The sequence below is a fragment of the Mugil cephalus genome, chromosome 1, assembly GCF_022458985.1.
Source record: "Mugil cephalus isolate CIBA_MC_2020 chromosome 1, CIBA_Mcephalus_1.1, whole genome shotgun sequence".
Taxonomy (NCBI): Eukaryota; Metazoa; Chordata; class Actinopteri; order Mugiliformes; family Mugilidae; genus Mugil; species Mugil cephalus.
In genome coordinates this window covers 50,543,306-50,566,311 of record NC_061770.1, presented here as the reverse complement: position 1 = coordinate 50,566,311, position 23,006 = coordinate 50,543,306, and the positions used below count along the sequence as shown (strand labels likewise).

General features: G+C 39.9%; 1 protein-coding gene across 2 annotated transcripts in view; it reads left to right on the top strand.

Annotated features, from left to right (window-relative positions):
* htr2cl1 (5-hydroxytryptamine (serotonin) receptor 2C, G protein-coupled-like 1) overlaps positions 1-23,006 on the top strand; it is a 147,889-nt gene that overhangs the window by 56,136 nt on the left and 68,747 nt on the right. For both annotated transcript variants that reach the window (XM_047571894.1, XM_047571886.1), the window contains exon 3: positions 12,345-12,476. The gene's annotated coding sequence lies outside the window, so the exon portion shown is untranslated. The remainder of the gene's footprint in view (positions 1-12,344; positions 12,477-23,006) is intronic.

Below are 23,006 nucleotides of genomic sequence, written 5' to 3'. Positions count from 1 at the left end.
ACAGTAAAGTGGCCATTGTACAGTGTAGCCACAAATGTTGTGGAGAATTTAGAGGAAAGGAAAGGAAAGTTAGAAAAAGCCTGAGCAAAGAGGTGATTAACGGCATGGTGCACCTAACTTGCAAGACAAAATCAAACACTCTGCATTTGATTATGTTGTGTTTGGTGCGTTGGTTCACATCTTTATCATTCTGGGGAACAACACTGCTGCAGAGAAGAAATACGGCTTCAGGACAGTTGCTGAAATGAAACTATGTGATATGACATTACTGTTAAGGCTGTGGCTTGATGATAAGACGCAAGAGTCAGCACATAAAAAAAGAAAACACATTTCACGCATTCCTTGAAAGAAGTAGTGAACGCTTTATGCGCATTATTTACTCTTATGATTACCAGACTCCCATTTCAAGCAATCCCATTTCACTTGGTCACAAAAGATGAACCGCTGCTTTGAGTGCCCACTGTTTGTTCGCTCGGGAAAGTGGGGAAGGTGACACGGAGAAAATACAGCAGTAAACAAAAAAGGACAGGTGATGCAGGGGAGAAATGACAGGGCATCTTTTAGGGAGGAGAGAGATGAAGGGATGATGGAGAAGAAATGGAGTGCATAGACCAAACGGGGAGATGGCAACAGAGCTAGATTTAAGGATGGCAAGAAATTAATGGCATAAAAATGGAGTGCTTGAAACAAGAAAAGGGGGAGTAAAAATAGGACCGAGGAGGCAGGGAGATTTGATGTTGCCAAATGTAAGAAAAAGTGACATACAAATAATAAAGGGATTAACAGACTAAAGTGTAGGGAGGTAGAGGAGGGAAAGGAACAGCAGATGGATGATGAATGAGGTTATGAGATTAATTTAAGGAGTTTTACTCAGACTTAAAAAGCCCACTGACATTTCCAAACTATACTCAAAGCAGTGAAGAACAAGTGAGATATAGATTAGACAGAAGGAATCAATGGAATGAGACTGACACCATTCTGAAATATGCACCCAAACTAAGAGAGTAAATAACTAAACGCCGGAAGCAGTGGCTGCAGAAGCAAAGTAAAGCTGAGGGAATTTGTACGTACGTTGTACATTATTTTTCTTTTTTTTTTTCCCCAAAAGTCTAATTCAACAACAGCACAACAGCTCCCATATAAACTGTGGACAGTGGTTGATTGGTGACCTGCACTAACAGCTTGCCAGAAAGAGAAAAAATGTCAGCTAGCAAACTCCTACTGGACAATAACAATAACAACAACAGTAAAAGTTATGGCTGTCGCAAATAAAGCCGATCCTTCTTCTGATTTCCCTCTGTCCTTTCCCTTAGAGAACAAAGAAAACAAGTGAAATACAAGAGGCTTAGATGTTTATTTCGTTCATGACCCTTCCATCTCTTCGTCACTTTTATGCCATTTCACTCTCTAATCTGGCCCCTCAGTTGTCATTTCCACTTTATTAGGTCATAGTGGATGTAGGTAGGTAGGTAGGTAGGCAGAAAACTGTCAGGATAAACAGTACGAACAGTCTGTATATCCTAATCCGCATTACTCTGTCTTTAAAATACTTGTTGCTGCAGTGGTGCAATGTCCCAGGAAGTATCATTAAAGTTTAATTGCACTGCAGCTCTGTCAATCCAGCCATCCTTCTTGTACATTCACAGGATGTTTTTCCTGCAGAACAATGCGTCCTCTCCCTTCTGACATGTGTCTCGAGAGGAGCATCCATCCAAGTGATTTTAAACATTCTCTGCCATGTGCCCATTTGTGAACTGACTCAATCACTGTATGTACAAGCTTTATTTTGAGCTGTGACAATCTGTAATTGTATCCCGTTAAACACGTTTCTCATGAGTTCTCGCTAAACTGACTCGTGTAATCAAATGGGAGATATGTTGGATTGGCTTGGATCGAGAACATAACCTGTCCATTTAGTACTCCACCACCCTAGTATACGTAAGAATTTAATTCATGCTATAAAGTTTCCATTTTGTAATTAATTGTCATCATTGTCAGTTCAGAAGGCAGAGTGTAACAGGTAAGGGGTGGCTTTGGCTCAGTAGGTAGTGCGGGTTGTCCATAAACCGAAGGGGTTCAATCCCCCGAGTGTGCCATATGCCGAAGTGTCCTTGAGCAAGACACTGAACCCCCATATGTGAATTTGTGTGTGTGTTACAGTCTCTGACTGTAAAAGCACTTTGAGTAGGTAGAACAGCGTTATATAATAGCACAACCATTTACCATATCTGCAGGCATGATGTATTCATTGCCAACCTGAGTTCTGTCCATTTGCAAACTCTCCTAAAGGTTTCTGTTGTCTAACCTTAATCATATCTTCTATGACAGTCAATTTATTATTTGCCATAGTCAAAATCTTTAAATCTTGAAGGTATAGACCCCTTCATGGCCTACTTCAGTGATGTCATAACATTAGCTGGAGGCAAAACAGAGGTAGGCTTGAGGCGGTCACTGTCAATGTGAAAATGTCGTCTTGCTGTATTTTTTGGTACCAAAACTGAAAAATCAAAAATATTAACTTGAAGTTTTATCACATACCAGTCACTGCCAGTTGTGGACACCTTTGGTTTGGATTAAAAGAAAGGATTGGAGTGAGACAATCAACAATGCGCACACTTCCTATCAGATATGATTAATATGTAATCCGTCATCAATTTCAGCCTGGATAATGTTATGGGGTATTATTTATTTATTTATTTATTTCAGACCCAGGGGGATCCATTACACAGTAAAGAAAAAACAACAACAGCAGAACACTAAATTATGAATGAAATTAAGCCTGTGGTTGTCAGGTGTCTAACGATTTGTATGCCTTCAGTTTTTCTTTCGTGTTGGGTTTTTCAATTAGGTATGTGTAAATATCTGGCCATTGTATGGTGGGCAGGGGAGCGTACCTATTTTCCCCAGGTCCTACGTTACCCGGGTCCCTAACCCTGTCCCTAACTCTAACCCTAACCCTCAGCCTAACCCTTATTTTTTTTTTAAAAAAAGGGTCCTACGGGGAACATAGAACCCAGGGAACATAAGGATGATCCCGTGGGCAGTCCTATCAAATCATCCATCGAATGAGTGTGGATGATTACGTTAAGTTAATCGGTATTTAGGGGACTCTTGTTATATGTCAATACTAATGCTAACCGCTAGCTAACGTAACATTGCTTGTGTTTCAGGGGTGTCCAAGAAGAGTTGCATTTGCTACCTTACCCTCCACAGTGTTTCCACTTACTCCTTGTAATATCTTTGTTGGAAAGGCTTCACTTGATAAAGACAGATCTTTGGTCTCTTTGGTCAAATGTTCCACCCAGTCAGTGAGAGTGTAGGGGTGGGTGAATATAATCCCATCAGTCAGAGTCCGCTTTTTAAAATAACACTCGTGGTCTTGGTGTTTTAGTATATTCTCTAAAATATGCGTTTCCCTCGTTCATTCTTGCTGAAACATTCTGTTGAAATATGCTTACTGCTGTTTACAGGCTATAGTGTTTGAGATGTTTTGCCTCTAGCTAAGCCCCGCCTCTCAAAAAACATCACGTCACATCTAGTTCACATTTAAAGCAATTTAAATAACCTTTCTTCCCCATTTAGATGCTTGGTTTGAAGTTCAGCACATTGTCTCTATCACTACATGCGTAAATGCTGACACATAATTGACTGATTAGATATTGCAGTAATAAGCAGCTGAACCAGCATACCTATTGAACTGCCCATTGTATAGTTAGGACAGAGACATCGTGAAAGTTAGATAAAGCCCGACTAGAATAAGCAAAGAGCTGATGTTTGGCATGGTGCACCTCACTTACAAGATCAAATGAAAGATGTGTTGGGTGTAGTGGCTCACATACAGTATCTGTGACAATGTTACTGTTACGCTGCTATGCTTTGTGCTAATTTGCAAGTTTTCGCATGCTAACATGCAAATTTTTTTACCGTGTAGCTCAAACCGTTCACCCTTTTACTCTCACACAGGAGGCATATAATTTTTATTTGTTCATCTGCATGCAATGCAACAATGATTTGTGTACGAGACACACCTCTGAATCTAGTGGAACTCATTTGGTAAAAGAATGAAACATTCATAAAGCTGGATATTGAGCCTTTCTGAGGCAATATAAATACCTCATCATTTTGAGGACACTGTTCATAAATGCTCCGTCCCTTGGCATCCTGCATGCATGTACAGCTACTGTGCATATGTATTAATTGGCTGTCCCTTTATGGAATAAATAGCTGCAATCAAAAGCATTTTTCATTCATCACATACATTTTGATGCATCTTAGCTGCCTAGTTAATACCTCATTTACCCCACTTTCTTGCACCTACAACATTTCTCTCTTTTCCTCACTCCTTCCATTTTCCTCTTTCTGACACTCATGCACATGTACACCCACATGATGCTTGAACGCCCTTGGCTGACTCAACCGCACTCTGGTCTTCGTATGTATGGATGTGTCTGTGAATGCATGCAAAGCCAGGTTAAAAGAGTGGAACAAAGGTCTCAGAGAATATCATCGCCATTGGTCAAGGTTCCAGCAGGTTGTCATGCGCTGGCATGCACATAAACACACACAAATGGTTGTTGAGATGGTGTAACAGGCCGTTCTCGTGGAGAATATTATCTGCTTTGGTCAAGGCCCTGCAGCTTGACATGTAGTTAGGCTCATCCACTCTGCACCCTCTAATGTTTTTTTTTTTTTCATTAGGGCCAAGTCATTGGAGGCAATTACATGGGTCAATGTGGATTTTAATGGAGAAATAATGGACTTGGGGGAAGTCAGAGGGAGACAGTGGTGGTGGGGTATGTAGACTTACGGAGAAAAAAGGGGCTATGAAAAAGTGGAGAGGAAGAGGAATGATGGGCTGCCATGAAATGTCTCTTTTGGCCATGCTGCATGTCAATCTCAAGCTCCACTAAGAAGCATCTGTGTGTTTTTGTGTCAGGTTATGAGGATCCACATGCATACACCTTGACAACCATTTAACCATTAAAAATGAAGAAGTGGCTCACAAAATCTTCGTTTCTGCCACAAGAACTTTCCCCAGGTACAAGGAACCTTTAGAGTGCATTTTCTTTGCAAGGGCCAGGGTATACATTATGTTCCAGGAAACTTATTTTACAAAAAGCTTGGGATGCTGAATATTGCTCACTGGTGAAGTACCTGTAGCATTTTATCATAGCCCCCATTTTTAGTCTGTAACTCCTTGTGGATTTTTGATAAAATCTAGCGTAAGGATATGTATCCTTGATATATATGCCAGTTAAAAGACATGCATCTGCGTCCACTTTTACCCCCAGATCACATACAACAGTTTCACATACTGTGCCAATGATCCCATATCAACTGGGGTGGTCAGAGAGGTGCCACCAAAGACCATCACTTCTGTCTTTTTATCATTAAAATTGAAAAACAAAAAAATCACAGCCATCTAGGCCTTGACATCATTTAGAAAGTTTAACAGTGGCTTAAGGGAGAATGAATCAGCATTTTTAAGAGGGATATAGATCTTGCAGTCATTGGTATAACAGTGGAATAAAATGCCATGCTTCCTGAGAAGATATAGAGATAAAAAATAAAAGAGGGCCCAACACTGACCCCTGTGGGACCCCACATAAGAGATGAGCAGTGGAAGAGACAGAGCCACCAAAACTGACACTCATAGTTCTTTCAGAAAGAAGCGATTCTGGTTCTAGTTCTGGTTCTGCTTCTGGCTCCGGTTCCATTTTGGAGTCTGAGAACCTTGGTGCTTTCTGGTGAACCAGCCTGCATTCATACCAGTTTAAGTGGAACCAAAGTGGGCGTAGGTCACAGTCACCCCAGTTTAGTGGGAGGAACCGAAGTGGGAAGATGTTACTACGTGTTACTAAGGCAACAGTAAACGAAAGTTCCACCAAAAACACTTTACTATTTATAGTTGTACACTTTTCACTATTGAACTATGATCTCCCAATACAGATTCTAGCAATCTGTTAAAAAAAAAAAACATAAAACCCATAAAAAACACAATTACATCTCATCTTCCGAACAGACAAATAGCAGAAAACGTACACACATCTCGACAGAGATGTTCCGAAAGAAAGTTGGAGAAGTGGGTGAGGCCAACAAAATGCAAGTCGATTACCTTATCATAGCTGTTAATTGAAACTGACTGGAATCTCCACCTCCAAAGATAAGTTACAGACATCTCCAAACCACTTTTCAAGCCTAGAGGCAGACTGTATTTCATACTCAAAAGTTGTTTTTATTAACAAAATATTCTTTCTATTTCATGTCCAGTGTATGTGTCTCTTGAGGGTGCAGCCTCCTTTAAAATCCCTGAAGCCAAGCTCATTATGTTTCATCCAACATGAGGAAGAGGTTAACGTATATCTTTATTGATGCCACGCTCACAGTGAAATCATCGATCTCTTCCTCCCTGGAGCCAGGCTGACACACAGGATGCTGAACCCCTGAGAGCAGTAATGGTAGTGGCTTTAGATATTAAAACAATTATCTTGATCTTTGCTGACCTCTTGATAATTGGAATGAGTATGAACATGGAATGACACATGCTGTTGTTTACTGACAGTTCAGTGTATAGTTAAGAGAAAACCACTGAGATAGGATGTGTGCACTGTTTGTGTTCACTTATGGGTTGGACTTTAGACATGATCATGTTGCCAGACTTTAATCTGTATTAATATAATTGCTTGTACTGGCATTGAGTACGAGGCCATGCTCGAACACTAACAAAGAGCTTTTCTGTAGATTATTTGAAGTGCTTCATATTTATATGTCTTGCTTAGTCGTCATTTCCTTAAAGCTGTCTAAATCATGACTTGGCATTTCACCAGTAAGGCAATGTGCTGCTCAGAATTGATCCAATCCATGATTGAGGTGGAATGAGTTCCCTCCGACCTCTGATCTTGGGGAGTTTTTTTTTTTAAAGCAAGACAGGGCACCTCAATTAGAACTGGAACATGTAAAACGTCCGCTATTGATTTGTTGTATTAAACCATAACAGATGAAATCTAAATGTTTATGTTGTTTTGTTTTAGTTTTCAATAACTCAGCATCAAACCCTGATCTTTTTAGGTTAACTGGAGTGGCAGTATTGATTGCCAGTAAAGTCCAGGATATTCTCTCCCTTAAGTGTGTGTGCGCATGCATTTTTTCCATGCTTTCTTCTTGTGTATAGAAATTGTATTGACTGTATTGATGACTTAAACTGCGCTTTAAATAGAAAAGTACTCTGAAGGGCCAGCGTGCAATCAGCAGAAAGCTACTTGAGTGGAGTGAGTGTAGGTAGCAAAGCGTGCATTTTTGTGTGTGTTTGTGTGCGTCCCTTCTGTTTTCCAGCCTCTCACTCCTTCAATCTCCTCTCGTCTTCCCGCCCTTGGCTACAATCTGCCTGCCTTCTCATCTGATGCTGCAGCTAATCATTACAAAATCTACTAACTCTTTTTTTGTCCATTTCCCACTTCTCCTTGTATCTCGTGCGTGGTTGCTGCTTTGTAAAGAGCACTCCTGCTGCACCTATAGTGACAGGCTATAACATTTAAGTGGCGCTTTACACTAACAACATGACAATATTGTTGGTTTAATTGCCACTGCTGTCAGAGAGGTGCTACAGAAAGATGTAATTATGTGAAAACATGCCCTTGTGACGGCGGGATGGTTTAATATGTGTCACAATCTGTGCTGTTACGTCAACACTACTGATGTTATTGCTGTAGATGAAAGGGAAGTAGACGTCTCAGGAGAAACAGGAGTTGCGCACTCGTAGCTTAGCAAGGAGACGTTTCAGACCTAGTCGTGAGTTGTGCTTTTAGACAGGGTAGCAGCACAATTCTGCCTTGATTTTTCAGTTATTCCGGCATTAAAATGTCTCAGCATACCTGCTCAACATTTTGTCCCTTTGAAATCAACCATACAGACTTTCCAAAGGGATTGGCCACTATCCCTTCTAATTTGCAAAGGAGACATGCTGTAAATGGAAACTGTTCAGCCCTACCTAAATTCATTGGTGTATTTGGGTTTTTTGTTGGACCAAAGCCTTCCTTCGTCCTTAAGGCGAGGTTAACCAGATCATTTATTTAACATTCGCAATGAGCAGCTGCCCTCAAATCTTTTAAATTGGGTTGTGATGTACTAGGATAAAAACTGATAGAGGGATCAAAGCTGTATGTAGTGTGTAGATTGTTAGTATAGGTTGTGTCTCCAAGACAGTTTGACAACTTGCAACGCTCATTTTAATCTAGGTTAAAAAAGATTGTTGTCATGTCATCAACAACTAAATGGATGGAAAATGGATGGATATTAAATTCCTGTGCAACGATCATGGCATCTAGACAATGGGTGCGGGTGACTTTGATCATCATGAAGATTAGTGGAAGTGAAATGTCTCAACTAATGGCATGGTTGCAACAAAATTTGACATTCAAGTTTTTCAATGTATGATCAAATCATCATCTCCAAACTTAAATTCTAATACCTTCTAATTGTCTAATACCTTTTAATTTTTAGCAATTGAATGGCTCCGTGTATCATTTTCTCTTTGTTTTAAAGGTGTATTTGGGAATAGAAATTAGGAAATTTGCAAAAGCCCTAAAATGGGAGTTAAAGAGATGCACTTTTAGGAGTTTAAAATGTGAATTTGATTGAAAAATAGGCCTCATCGCAAATGTAGAGAGGAGAGAATGAGAGGGGCTGGAGGACAGAAATAACAGCAGTTTCATAAAAGGTGTTTCTTTTGATTTCAGAGGCTAAACTGAACAGATACAGACTCCACTCCCACTCAGATAACATTTGCCCATTTGGCATATCGGTTGTTTAACTGTACTTTGGCAAAGTTGTCTCTGACTAACTGATCAATTCATCACTGAGCCTGTGGGTTAAAATAGGCTATGGGTGTACAGAAATGCACTAAACCAACCTGAAGTACAGTGAACTCTAAAAGCATGTCGGCTTCTTTGAAAAGTGTAGCTTGAGCACATCTTCAGTAGTTCTGCATCCTCAGAGTCCTTCTGATTTAAATAATGCATCGTGTAATCCACTTACTTTGCCGAGAAAAAGTCCCAAACAGATGGAGTCACAGTCAGTGCACCGCATGTTTTCCATTCATGAATTCACTAAAAGATACCAGAGTTAAAAAGTTAAGGTTGATAGGCTGAAACTCTTTCACATGGGTGAATCTGTGGTTAAAACACTTCAGTACAAGGTCTCTATCCACGGATCGGCCGCATCATCAGATTTGTCAGTTCAGTTCTTACTTTCAGCTGCACCGCCACAGGGATGGGGGGGTGAATCCTTGAAGATAAATCAAATGCAATGTAAATGTTCATTGTGATGGATTACTAGGTGGTGGTTTGCAAGCTGAGCGTATTGAAATGTATGAAGCAACAGAGGCTGGGAAGATGGACTGCACATATATTGCTTTTTAGACACAAGTATTTTTATTTTGGCCAGTAATTGAATCCAATCTCAGATTTCCATACTTAAACAAAGTAGTATGTTACAAATTAAATCATTGATGTGCTATATAATTGAGTAATAACAACTCAATAATCTTAAGAAACTAAATTTAATTTTGCTACACTCAAATGTCGTCACATGAGTTACCATATGTATATGCGAAATATATGCGAAATTTGTTCTTGCACCCAGGCTATGATAACAAAATCTCTCCCACATCAACTCCAAATGATTTGATTGGACCAGCAGATCTTTGCCAGAGCATAATCTAATAATGACCGAATCTACATGGTTCATTTGCAGACTGACCTTGGTAGTGTTGCATCAAAGACAGGGTGCCACATTTATTTAACATCTCTCATAACAACTCTTGTGGTAAGCTAATAGATTGTTTTTGCAGCCAAGCTTTTATTAGTTTTCTGAAGCACACTCCAGTCCCAAAAAGCACAGCCTTACCAGTGGTAGCAAGGGATCCAATTAGCAAATTAGCCATCTTTCTGCTTTATTTTGTTGTTTTCAAGTCAAATTTATATTTCCCCCGGTAAATAACTGTTAAAAAGATATCTTGGAATACTGAGGGCCCCTCCACTCCACTTGAATGAGAGAGCGGCAGAGCAATATATTTTATTTATCTCTACTGTCTGCTGCGGTGGCTTTGACCCTTGTGCTTCTTATATTGGCTGCTAGTGATGGTAGTATTTCGTAATAATAGCGCAGGCCCGTGGTGTCTCCCCCTGAAGGATCTCAGCTGGATTCTATTATTCGGCTTCAGTGTTGCCTTGAACAATTAAAACGAGAGAAAGAAGACTGGAGAAGGTGGGGGGTATGAAAACAAATCGATAAACGTTTTATGTTTTTAGAAGTCGATACACATATAGACTTTTCCAGATATATGAGATGCACTTTAATGCATTCAACCCCAAACAGGATGGGCTTGTCAGTTTGATTTTTGCACTAAGCAGAGTAGAGGCAGTGATGTACTTTTAGCAGATGATTTGTTGAAACATTTTAAAACCGTTACTTTGTACATAACCGAGAATGTTAGCATGTTAATCTAATGAGGAATACTAGCATGTTTATTTTGGCTTTCATTTCAAAGGCCGTAACTAGCTTTGACTATAAAATTCTGATTGCGCTGATGTTGCAATTATGCTGCCTTCAAATTGTACTCATAATTTTGTTATCATCACATACAAAGTCTTGCACACAAATTGCTTGGTGTTTAAGTGGTAACATTAGCTCCGACTGTGGAAATACCACTGCTAGGTGCAGAACTGACTCAAGCCAACATCTGAAAGCCATATATGAGAGGGTTTGGATGGCCTTTTCATGGTGACAATATATGCTTTTATTTGTTGTCTGTCCAGGGACAGCTGGTATAAATGGGCTAACAGATCTGAGCCCTTCCAAGCTAACACAAAAAAAGATGACAGATTGTTTTGAAGATTTGGTGAATCCAAAGGTGGCAACAAAAACAAAAAGTCAAAAGAAAAACTTTTCTATCTCTAAATGTGCTGATTTTTACAGCCCCATTGCCCCCCCTGTCCGCTTCCATTCATTTAATTCTTGATTTTAATTCATGATTGGCAGATGTCACGTCACGCCCACGTCATACCCTGATCATTTGGGCTGAATCCAGTCAGTCCTCAGGCCGCTGGTCATTGGTGAAAAGTGCTGCTGGTGTCAGAGTGGAAGGAGAGAGAAGAAGTTCAGCTATGGCGGCGTTAGCATGAACAGCTAGATTACTTTATTTGCAAGCGTGGCCAAGAATTCATTTTCTGTTTTCCATGCCTGCTTTTTGGAGGAGATACAGCAGGGTTCCAACAAGGAATCTATACAAGGAACAGTATAGGAAATGGAGAAGAGGAGTACCAGTTTGTTCTTCAGACATATCATGAAATTATATTACAGAATCGCAATTTAAAAACTCATGGTTACAAACAACAGTAAAACAGGAAAATGCATTGTTTACATCATACAAACTTGAGAAATATCTCATTGTTAAGTCACCTTTCACCATGTTTACTGATTATGTGCAGCAAGTATTCATTGCCATAGTCCGTGCCTAAAATATATCCATTTAAAGAAGAATACAGAGTGCATTTGCAGGCTGTTACCTCTAACTACAGGCCTTTAATATTTTTATGTGTGATGCTTTACAGTGAAAAACTTTATAGTAGCAGCCCTGGCATTAAATGACCTAGTGATCAGACAAACAAATGCACTCGGTGTAAAGTTTGTGAGCAGACGCCTGAGACACCTTTTTATTTCTTTTAGTGTCAGTAAGTAGACTGTGAAATAGTAAGCACAGTCCAAATAGGACGTTGAGCTCACGGATAATGAAGTAACAATAAAAGGAGCACTTTGGCAAAACCAGATGAAGGTTGTTTATCATGTTGAACAAGAATGGCCGGCTGCAAGTGGCTTCTAGAGGAAGGATTATGAGTTATAAATGTTGGAGAAGGTTGGATTTACACCCCAAAAACAACAGTACAACACTGACCTGAGAGTTCAGTCAGGGGTCAAGAAAACTCTCATGAACAAGCTCTCTTCATACACAATATTAACCACATGAATGTACTCTGCTGCCTTAAATTATCAGCCTGTATATTATTAGAATTTTTTGCAAATTCATTTAGACTGACAAGAAAAATTAGGTCTCTGACATACAACATGTGAGGAACTTTTAATGTACCATTGGTACCACATTTCATGCCTGTCTACCAAGCGATCTGTCATCCACATCTAAATACAAGGTCAGCATCTATTGTAACACCTACCCTGTATTCAAGATTCACATCAGTTAATATATGCATACATTGGCATTGGCATTTGGCATATTTCTGGGGCTTTTATGATCTCTTATTAAATCCTGGTGCTGCTTGTTTCTGTTCCAGACTAAAAAGCACAAGTCAAATGTTGGAAGCTTTGAGTCTGGAGGAAGTGTTTCCAAAGCACATGTGAAGACACTCAGGCAGCTTCGTCCTCAAAGATCACACCACATGAAGATCAAAACAGCTTCAGCAAGGGTGAGTACATCACAACACACCCAAAGACATCTCATTTTGATGGCTCTGACCCTTGGCTTGTTGCAACAGCAATTACTCTTTCAATGTACTGAAAGACACATGGTCTTAACAGCCTTAAGACCAAGTCTGAAAATGGCAGTGACACATGGTTTAGTCTAGTTTGACCCCTAGCTTTCTAGCCTCGCAGCTACAAGTAGCTCTTCTGGTTTCCCCTTTTGAATGATGAATACAGACTGCTGCCATTCGCTGGTATGAAGAGTTATGTCCTTTCATGAAGTTGCAGAACATTCATTCTAGTTGTGTTAACGGTGTATTTAAGTGAAACCCATTGGTTCAGGCACAGACAGTCGGCCTGTGTTGCTGGAAGTACATGAACGTTGGTTAGGTGTGTCTGTACTTTAGATCAGTTTCAAACTGTAAAAGTCAGTGAAAGGGACACTGCTTTGTAGTATACTGCTTTGGGAGTATGTTTTCATCTTTGCTAGAGTCACAAAAACTTTCCTGTTCTTTTGTAGTATGTGTCTTTTTACATGCTGCCATTTCATGCCATACTGTAGACATGAGTCGTAGCAGTAGCCAAGTCTTAAATTTCTGACAGTTTGAGCAGTTTAGCCCCCAGGCTATCTATTGTTGGGCAGTGAGAACCACATTTTAGATTTTTGACGACCAAAGATTTTACTATATTTGCTCAGAACTGTCAAACTAAATCTCAGGCAGCATAAAGGAGCTCAGAGATGCCATGGATGTCCAGGCAAGGAATGTCAGTGTTCAGTGTTTTGTGGTACCTTCTGTCCTTCAACAAAACTCCCACATGAGGGCACGTACACACAAAGACACACATACGTTGGCAGGCTTAGAGTACGTACAATAACGCACATCTCCCTTTGTGCACATTCACACACTCTGATTTGCTAATTATGTCCCTCCAGTGCACACTTGATTTCCCCTCTCTTCCTCTTTCTTTTTCACCTCTGTCTCATGTCTCCCACTGGAGCCAGTGGTGTCTATTTAAGGGGACTGCCCCACACAAGCGCACACACTTTTTCTCTGTCTCTCCTTGTTTACCTCCTCTGCTCTCGGGCTCTGTTTTAGTTTGGAAAAGTTGCAGCTCCCAGCAAACTTTGACCACTTCAAATTAATTAGCCCAGTAATTTGTTCTTCTGCTTGAGTGCCTCTCAGATTGCAAAATGCTTTCTGCTGGCGTCTGCATTCTCACAGATTTCTCTGACAGTTTTTGAGTGACACTCAAAAATACACACACACACACGCATTATGATACGGCATATTGAGAATTGATATAACTTACATAATTATAATTAACTAATGGAGTTTCCTCTCTTTAGCAACACATTCCTGGAACCATAGGAATAGTGACTTGTTTTTTAAAAATGAAGAAAATAGGAGGTTACAGTAGTAGAGATAAGTAGGGATATCCTACTATCCAAAGGTTGCCTAACTTTAATAAAAGTACCATGGCCTAATATATGAGACCTGAAAAAATATCCTAAAAATAATCGTATTATGTAATAATAGTGCGTATAATTTTTATACGCACATGTGACAATAGCTGAGTTTACTGGACACACCCCTGGACAACTACAACATAAGCCCTAATCGCATGGGATTAGTTTTAATTGAGGACGTCCCGTGATTCATCACATCCCTACATCTGAGTTTCATGTGGTGCGTTTGCATGAGATAAACAAACTCTGTGTTTTACTCACATTTACGATGCATAGTTATAGCTCTGCTACTTTCCATCTCACTCCACTGCATGTCAGAGACAACTTTAATTATTTTGCAAATTATAATGGTAAATGGTCTTGCTCTTATATAGCACTTTTCTACCAACTCAAAGGTACTCAAAGCACTTTTTACAGTCAGAGACACATCCACCCATGTGCTCAAACAAGAACACACACATTCACACACCAGTCATCAAGGGCTCAAGGACATACGGCACACTCAAGGAAGTGGACAACAAACTCTCCCTACTGAACCACAGCCGCCCCCATGGATGATAAAAATATATTTTTGGTACTATTTATCCCGGGGACTTAAACCAGCTCCACCTTTGCTGATGAACACATTAATTGCTGATTTAATGATTTTATCCATCTAAACGGGTGGATAGTTCAGTGACATCTCAACTTTGTGCTCTAACATCTGTCCAAAAATCTGTCCAAACTTTGAGTTATAGCACATCTTTCATAATTCTTAAGTGACAAGAGGCAGAAAAAAAAGATAAAAAAATACAGTGTCACCGAATGTCATGTACGCAAATGGAGAGCTCAAAACGAACATTTTAAAAACGCAAACAGCCAGAGAAGCGCATTCTGGGGTCCCAAAAGAGGTCGCCTCCGTGAGATTGACATCTCTTGTCTTGTTTTCTCTTTCCAAAAAAAGAGAAGGGGGTCATCTTATGATGAGGGTTTTTTTTTATATTTGGGCCAATACGGTACTTTCATATTTTGTTTGTGCCTAGGTAGGTCGGAACTCACCCACTACTTCCCTGCCTCCTCCTGCAGTTTCCATTGTTGGTAATGTCGATCTCTGATCTGATCTCTGTGTGTTACTTGAATATTTCCAGAGCACACTCAAGCAAACTCACCACTAAACATAACCCATTATGAAATACTGTACATCACATTAAGTGTTCTCAAGTATGACCCTACAATCAATGGAACTGCAATGGGACTTTTGTAGAAAGAAGTGAAGTGGACATTTTATGTGCGGAGACCCACTAACATCTCAGAACTGTGTTGAGGAATGGACTAAAATCTTTCTAAGCTGCTCTAGTTGACAGATCAGCAGCTACCTGAAATATTCATCTTCTGTTACTGCTGCAAACCGGACACAAAATAATAAATAATTCCTTTCTAATTTTTGTAAATAGAAAATATGTAATTTTAACAGAAAAAGCACTACAGAAACAGTTTTGGTAAATACAGATCTCTAAAGTCACTATAAACTGAAAGGGTTTTAATCTCTTGATAAATTATGTTAAATCAAGTTTATTTGCTTTACTTGGTAATTAGTTTTCCTTCTCCAGTATTGAAATAATTGACACTCTCCCATCAGGAAAGAAATTTTTGAGTCTTGAAACTTTGTCATTATCAAATAAACCAGTTTATCCAAGGCCAGTCCCAGCGCTTACTAGCACCTTAAATTGGTTTGAACGAAGACAGAAATCAAATATAAAAGAAAACATACTCATAGTCACAGTTTCTGAGTGGGTGTCTGAGCCCCGACTAAAATGGGATTACTGGAATTTTCTCCCTCCCTTCCTGGCATCCTCTCGTTCTGCAGCTCTCATGTGATGATGAGACACGATGTCCGGTGTACATCTGGCTCTGATGACTATGCCCGTATATCGATTCAAGAATACGCACACACAGACACACATGTCCTCTCTCAGGGAGGAGGAGAGAAAGGTCACGTCTCTCAAGTTAATTAGTCTCTCTCGCCCTCGGGTCTGGAGGAGCTTTCCTCTTCCACTCTCTCTCTCTTTTCAAAGTCTGCCACCAGAGCATAAAAGTTGGATAACACCCCTCTGCATTTCTTTGCATGGATTTATGTTTTCTTCTCACCTCACGAGTAAAGCCAGAATCTATTTGTTTTGCTGCAGCGGCGGCGCTGCTAAGTTAAATGATCTAACATGTGCCTGTGTGTTTGGCTGCAGGGATCAGCCATAATGAAGTGTGAATCTATCTGATGATAACAAAAAAAGCAGGTGAGTCAGTGAACTACCCCGAGGGACAAACACACTGCTTTAACGCAGTTTACCTCTGTACGAGTGCAGCTTCTCCTTAAGCTGTTTATTTACCTTCAGATGTATTTGTTTGACAGCGTGTCTGTGGAGAAACTGAATCTGCTCCTGGTTTATTTCATAATGTATTCATTTTCACCAGGACAGCGTCTTGGATTTTTTCTTATCAGTCAGTAAGTGGGTTACATTTACTGTTTTCTTTTTCTTGATCTTATATAGTAATAAACAATTCATTAGTTGGCCATGATTTTGTAACTGACATTTTGCAGCTTACTGGATGTACCAAGCTCTGGTTGACATATTTCTGAGTGACACAAGCAGAACATATAGTTAGGTCCGCATATATTTGGACACTGACACAACTTTTGTTATATTAGGTGTAAACCAAAATAGAGATACAGTTATATAATAAATATGGGCTTAAAGTGTAGATTCTCAGCTGTAATTTTAGGGTATTTACATCCATATTGGAGGAAGCTTAGTAACTGAAGCTCTTTAATGTGAAGCTGTCTTTTTTGGGGACCAAAAGTAATTTGACAGTTGACTCAAAGGCTATTACATGGGCTGCATGGGCTATTCCCTCATTAATCCTTTATCATTTGAACAGGTAAAAAAAAAAAAAAAAAAAAAACCTCTTCACAACATCCACCCAAGTGAAGCACACTCTCCAGGACGTAAGTGTATCAGTACCTACGTCTGAAATAAATAGAAGACCGTGAGAGTAAATAAAGAGGGTTCACCATAAGCTGCAAACTATTAATTAGCGTCAAAAACAGAGAGGCCAGATTAGATTTTGTCAAAAAATAGCAAAAAACACCAGCCCAGCTCTGGACCAGAATTCTTTGGACAGATGACACCAACCTGTACCAGAATGATGGGAAGAAGCAAGTATGCAGAAGGCTTGGAACGGCTCATGATCCAGACCATAGCACATGTTCTATAAAACATGTTGGAGGCAGTTTGATGGCATGGGCATGCAGGCTTTCCAATAGCACTGTGTTTTTGTTTGATGATGTGACAGAACACAGAAGCAGCCGGATGAATTCTGAAGTGTGCAGGGATATATTTTTTGCTCAAATTCCACCAAATGCAGCAAAGTTTATTGGACAGTGATTCACAGTATCAATGGACAATCACACAAAACATACTGCAAAGCAACACAGTTTTTAAGGCAAAGAAAGGGAATATTCTGCAATGTCTGAGTCAATCACCAGATCTCAAGCTAATTGAGCAGGCATTTCACTTACTTAAGACAAAACTGAAGCAACAACTGAAGACAGCTGCAGACAAAGCATCACAAAGGAGGAAACCCAGTGTTTGGTGATGTCCATGGATTCCAGACTTCAAGCAGTTAGTGCCTGCAAAGGATCAGGGATCAACTTTAGCGTTTTATTCATGGTAATGTTAATTTGTCAAATTACTTTTAAGCCCCTGAAACGAGGGCAACAAACAACACAAAATGCATGACTGTGAAAGATATTCAGGACATTGGATGGTTCAGCTGGCAAACATGGCTCACAGTCACAACAAATTGAAGCTCCAAGCTCATTATCAGAATTTGGTGATAGGAACCAAAGTCGTGGCTGTTGTTTCCTTGCAGACAACGTTTGGAGGATTCTGTGTTTCCGTCATATGTCAGTAAAACGTACCAGTCACTCCCACTGAGCATCTTCTCAAAGTTCACTGGTAACTTTGTTCTGCCGAAGGTTTTCTTGTCCCCACCTGGTTACTAGTCTTTTTCAACACTTACACCCCTTAACAGTGCAATCATTGTCTTTGAATTGCTGATCAATTCATTATTTATTTATTTTTTTTACTGTCTCCATTACAGCTCACTGAGAACATTCTTTCACTTCTAGTCTCTCCTGGTATGTACAAGTATTTATTAACACAGCTAAACACAGTGTCAGAGCAATGTTTGCCTATAATTGGCAATTAGCATTCCTTTGTGTATTTCTTCATCTACTGAATTCCTTACATCTTCTTGTTTGGCCAAAAATGTGTCAGATCCTGAGTCTATTGTGTTTGAGAATGCCTCAATCAGCAACAGCACGAAGAAGTGAATAATATAAAGAAAAATACTAATATTCAGAAAAAAAAAACTCATTGCATACAATAGTCAAGGAGCATGATCTAAGGTCCATTTAACTGTATCTTCAATTATTTACATTATTGTGAATATATTATATATAATCTTGGACTATAGAAACTCAGGTCTACGGAAAGTAGATATATGTGTAAGCAGCCCTGTGGGTTTGAACCTCATTAGCTTCCACTGTGGATGCTGTCAAGCAAATACAACATATTTATAACAAGAGAAAGATCAGAAAATAAGTGAAATTATACTTCACATGCAAAGACAGTCAAACACAAATGTATCTTATTTGAATATGCCGCTTATTAAGTGTATTTTATAATTTTGTGAATGTACTGTAATTGTATGCAACAGCAGAGATGAGTCCATGTACTGTATATCACATAATATTAACATCTCTAGTCATTGGCATCGTCACTGTCTTTATCACGCTGTATGTTCCCACTGTTGGGAGGTAACAGAGAACTTTTCTAAGCTAAAACCCTTCAATTAGGATTCAAATATGAATGAAGTTACATTTATTCCATCCTTTCTGTCCTTGTGCTGGTTGTTTTGTACATATGCCTCCAAAGCAACGCAGACAGCGTCACAGTCTTCAAGAAGCCAATTCAATCAACTAGCACAGAGACACTTCACTCCTGTTCACTCACTCAGCTTAATTACGACTCACGTCACTTGAGATAGTCATTTTTGATGAATTGGGTCTCCTTTCTCATGGAGCACATAATGCAGTGATTCTTAATGAGTGGCCACCAAGGAATGCTGGGCAGTCGAAAGACTCCAAATGTCTTGTCAGACCCTGAGTGCAAGGTTTTTGCCAAACATTTACAGTTGACCATGAGCTTATCTGTTTGGCAGAGGCAACTGTGATCCCAGCTGAAATGGTTTTACCCAAATGTCTCTTTCCCGTAGTTTAGGCTATACCAGCAGCATTAGTTAGCTATTATGCATCATCATCACTATCTGCTTCACTTATTGCTGTATTTTCTCCTTTTCCTCTTTTGTTCTATTTTTCACTCTCAGACGAGAACTTCTTTTTACATTTTGACCTGGGCACTGTTGTCATACTTAGCTACTTTAAAGGCTTTAAGCTCCCATCCATATTAATGATGCATTCAGTGCCTTGGCATTTGCAGTACTATGACCCTGACACTAGTGGTATTTCAGAGTAGTCAAATACCTACTTGGTGTGATAATGACACTAAGTGCCACTGTGCCCAAGTGTTATGTATCATTTAAGACCACAACCTTGTGAATTATCAGAGGTCATTTGGAGATGCTTGATTGAACAGTTCATCCTGTGCCTTGTACAGTTCCAACCACTCAGATGAATGAATGAATGAATGAATGAATGAATGAATGAGTTTCCAGCTGCTCTCCCTTGTCCTTCCACTTCTTCCACTAAACACTCATGTCCAACATATTCTTTAATCCAATATTTCGACTTTCAATGCGAGTGGGTCTGTGGGAAGTGTGGGTAGGTCATCAATTTCACAGCTCAACAATGGTGAATGAGGTGCTATTACTATTCTATAAAATAGTGTGGTCACTAAAAGGGAAGGCAAAAAGCATTATTTAAATCTCAAAGAATGTGCTGCGTAAAAATGTAACTGTCTTACGGAAAGAGCAGAAATGAAACTGTATTTTTGAAATTAATTTAGTATTCTAAATTGGATGAAGATAGACTGAGAGGGGGTGTAGGGGTTATTTTAATTAAACACCACAACCTTGTGATTTACCAGGAGTCACTGAGAGATGCTTTGAATAAAGAGTTCAGCGTATGGCTCAGCTGAGTTCAGGTGATTTATGACCAACCTAAGAGTGCGACCATTATATTACAATCAAGAACAATGACACCATTATGGTTATTGGGATCATCCTTATATTTCTCTCTTGCATAAGGACACTGTCTTATCCTAACCTTGGCGCTAACACACTCGACAGGAAAAGCTTAGCACATGAATTATGACCCTAACCTATCTACTGTGCTGAAGCACTCAATGGGCTGCAGTCCAGGGTGCTAACCAACTTTTCTCAACAGGTTTATCTCCTCATCACCAACGCTGAACTTTTATTTGACCTTGAGTGCTGCATTTAATTAGCTTCAGGACTGTCCTTGTGGCAGGTGCAGGCCACAGTGTCTGAGCCTTGAGTCAACATATTTCAATCTGACCTTTAAAAAGACATTATCCATAACCGGAATGTTCTCATTACCGTTGGCATATTTCACTCTCCATGGTGCTTCTGGTGACAACACCATGACTGCTTTTTATTTAAATTGGCGGTAAACTAAAATAATATTTTGAGTATTTTTCAATGTACTTGACATGTTTGTCGGGCATCTCAGAGACCTTGGAATTCTTAGTCTCTCTCATTGTCCTCTGTCTCATAATGTGATGGATATATCTTGCCGCAGGATGGATTCTGCATTCATTTGATCACTTGTTGTGTGGGAGTCCTTGCACTTCTTGTCAATGGCAAGAGTTATTTATGACCATCTGTATGTTCGGGGTCATTGCCATGGCGCAAAATGACCGATTAGATTCCTCCCTGTATGATGGATGAGTATCTAAACACCTGCAGTGCCTGCGACCTTTGCCCCTTACTTGCTTCATTATGGTGCTCCCCGTTGTCCCAACACCCTTATCATGACACCCTGACAAAAACACACAAATCAGACCAGCAAGGAATTTTTATTCTTGTTCGCCTTATTGTTGCTTTTCAGCTACAAGCATGTATGCCATGTTGCATTGGAAGTCAAAACACTGGGCCAGGCAGGCAGAAGAAATCAAGTAGTGTGTTTTAATGATCTGTTGAGAAGTGGGTTGCATTTTAATCTCAAATTTGGCTTCAACAATCTGATTGATCTTTTTTATTTTTGATTGTTTGTTTTTTAAACATTGTGGTCTTTATGGGCTCCCTTGGTGTGTTGTTATGATGATGTGCATGTTGCTGGAGTCAATGAACTCTTCCCACAGCAAAAATTATCTTAAGCATTAAATATTTAGTTATTTTGCTCTGAGCTACTTTCCTTGGATGCTTCTTAGATTGCCAGAGAATTCATAGAACCGTGGTTACATTTGTAACCTATTGTTTCTCCACCATATTCTCCTATATTCGCTGTACATGTCACTGCAGGTGCTCCCCTCTTCAGCTCTGGAATGCTTTGCTGGTCGGATTAAACCACATCATCATCAGATTTAAGCTCTGTTATGCGACAAGAACAGAGATTTACCTGGCTTTTATTAACTGTATCATACCACTGTTTGAGCGTTATCTTAAATTTCCTGTCTTGTTACGTTGTCCTACTGTATATTTTCCTCGTCTCAAGTAAAGACACAGTAACATGAATTAGTTGTCACTATTCCAGCTAAATTTAACCTCATTCCAATTAATCTCAGTATGGGTGACATGGCATCAGCCAACTCAGGCCTTGTTAGGGCACACGCAGGGGCGGTCACAGAGCTTGGATTTCGAAGCACATCTCCAGCTAATCAAGTGTTGTCCTTAAAGTAGGCAATCAGGTATTCATTAGCAGCTTCCACTCCTGACAGCCTGCCAAAGAGGAAGATAATCAGGGTGTGGGCCTTTCAACTTAGGGAAACATGGTTGACAATCCATCTCCACATCCCCTTTGGGTGCACCAACGCAAATTAGCTCTCCTCACACCCACTGTATTTTCTTAATGCAGATGGCAGGCACATGTCACCGCAATGCTGAGCAAAAATGTGCAGTTGTTTTGGGTGGAAACGGTCATCTATCTATTTTCAGAATTCTCTGTAGTCTAAAATGTTTGAAATTGAACAGAGGTCCTCAGTGTTTTTCAGGCCAAGGACCCCCAAAATGAAAGAGAGATGGAACTTGGACTCCCTGCTGTATTGTATTTTTTGGTCGAGTTATGAAACAATCCATTTTGGCTCATAACCATGTTCATACATTAACCATGATAATCCACTGGCCTCAGTAGTGAGCAGTTGTGGATAGGAGCTGCAGTGTTTTTACCACAAATATCTTGCAAAACTCAAAACAAAACATTGTGAACAAAAAATAAATAAACCATTACATCCATACCATTAAGCTCTAATCCTGGCTGGCAAGTTCCCCACGAGACTTAGACACTGTTGAGGGCTAATCTTGTCCCATTCTTCCTACTTTTAATTCTACTAAATTCTTTGGTTTGCTCTTTGAAACAGATCTTTTGATAATCCACCACAGATTTTCAGTGGGGCTCATGTCCATGGATCGAGCTGGCCACTTTAAGACCTGGATATTGAGCTCCCGCAGCTAAGTTCTACTGATCCTGGATTTGTGGCAAGGAGCATTATCTTGGTGAAAGATCCAGTTTGATCTCAATGGAACAGATTATGTGCAGAATGGAGCGTGTGGGTTTGGAGAATGGCTCAATATTTGACTTTAATGTGCCATCACAGACAGTAAGATGACCAACACCAGCAGCACTCATGCATCCAAACCATGATAGTGCCACCATTTTTGACAGTAGTACTGTACTTGCTGGAGATAATGCTTGGCCTGACCTTCTGCGTAGCCTCACATTAGCAGGAGGAAAGAAAAGCCGGAAACTGGACTCATCTGACCACAGAATCTTCTTCCAGTTCCTGACTGGACCTTAAGCCATGATCTAAAAGTCGACCACGTACAGTGCGGG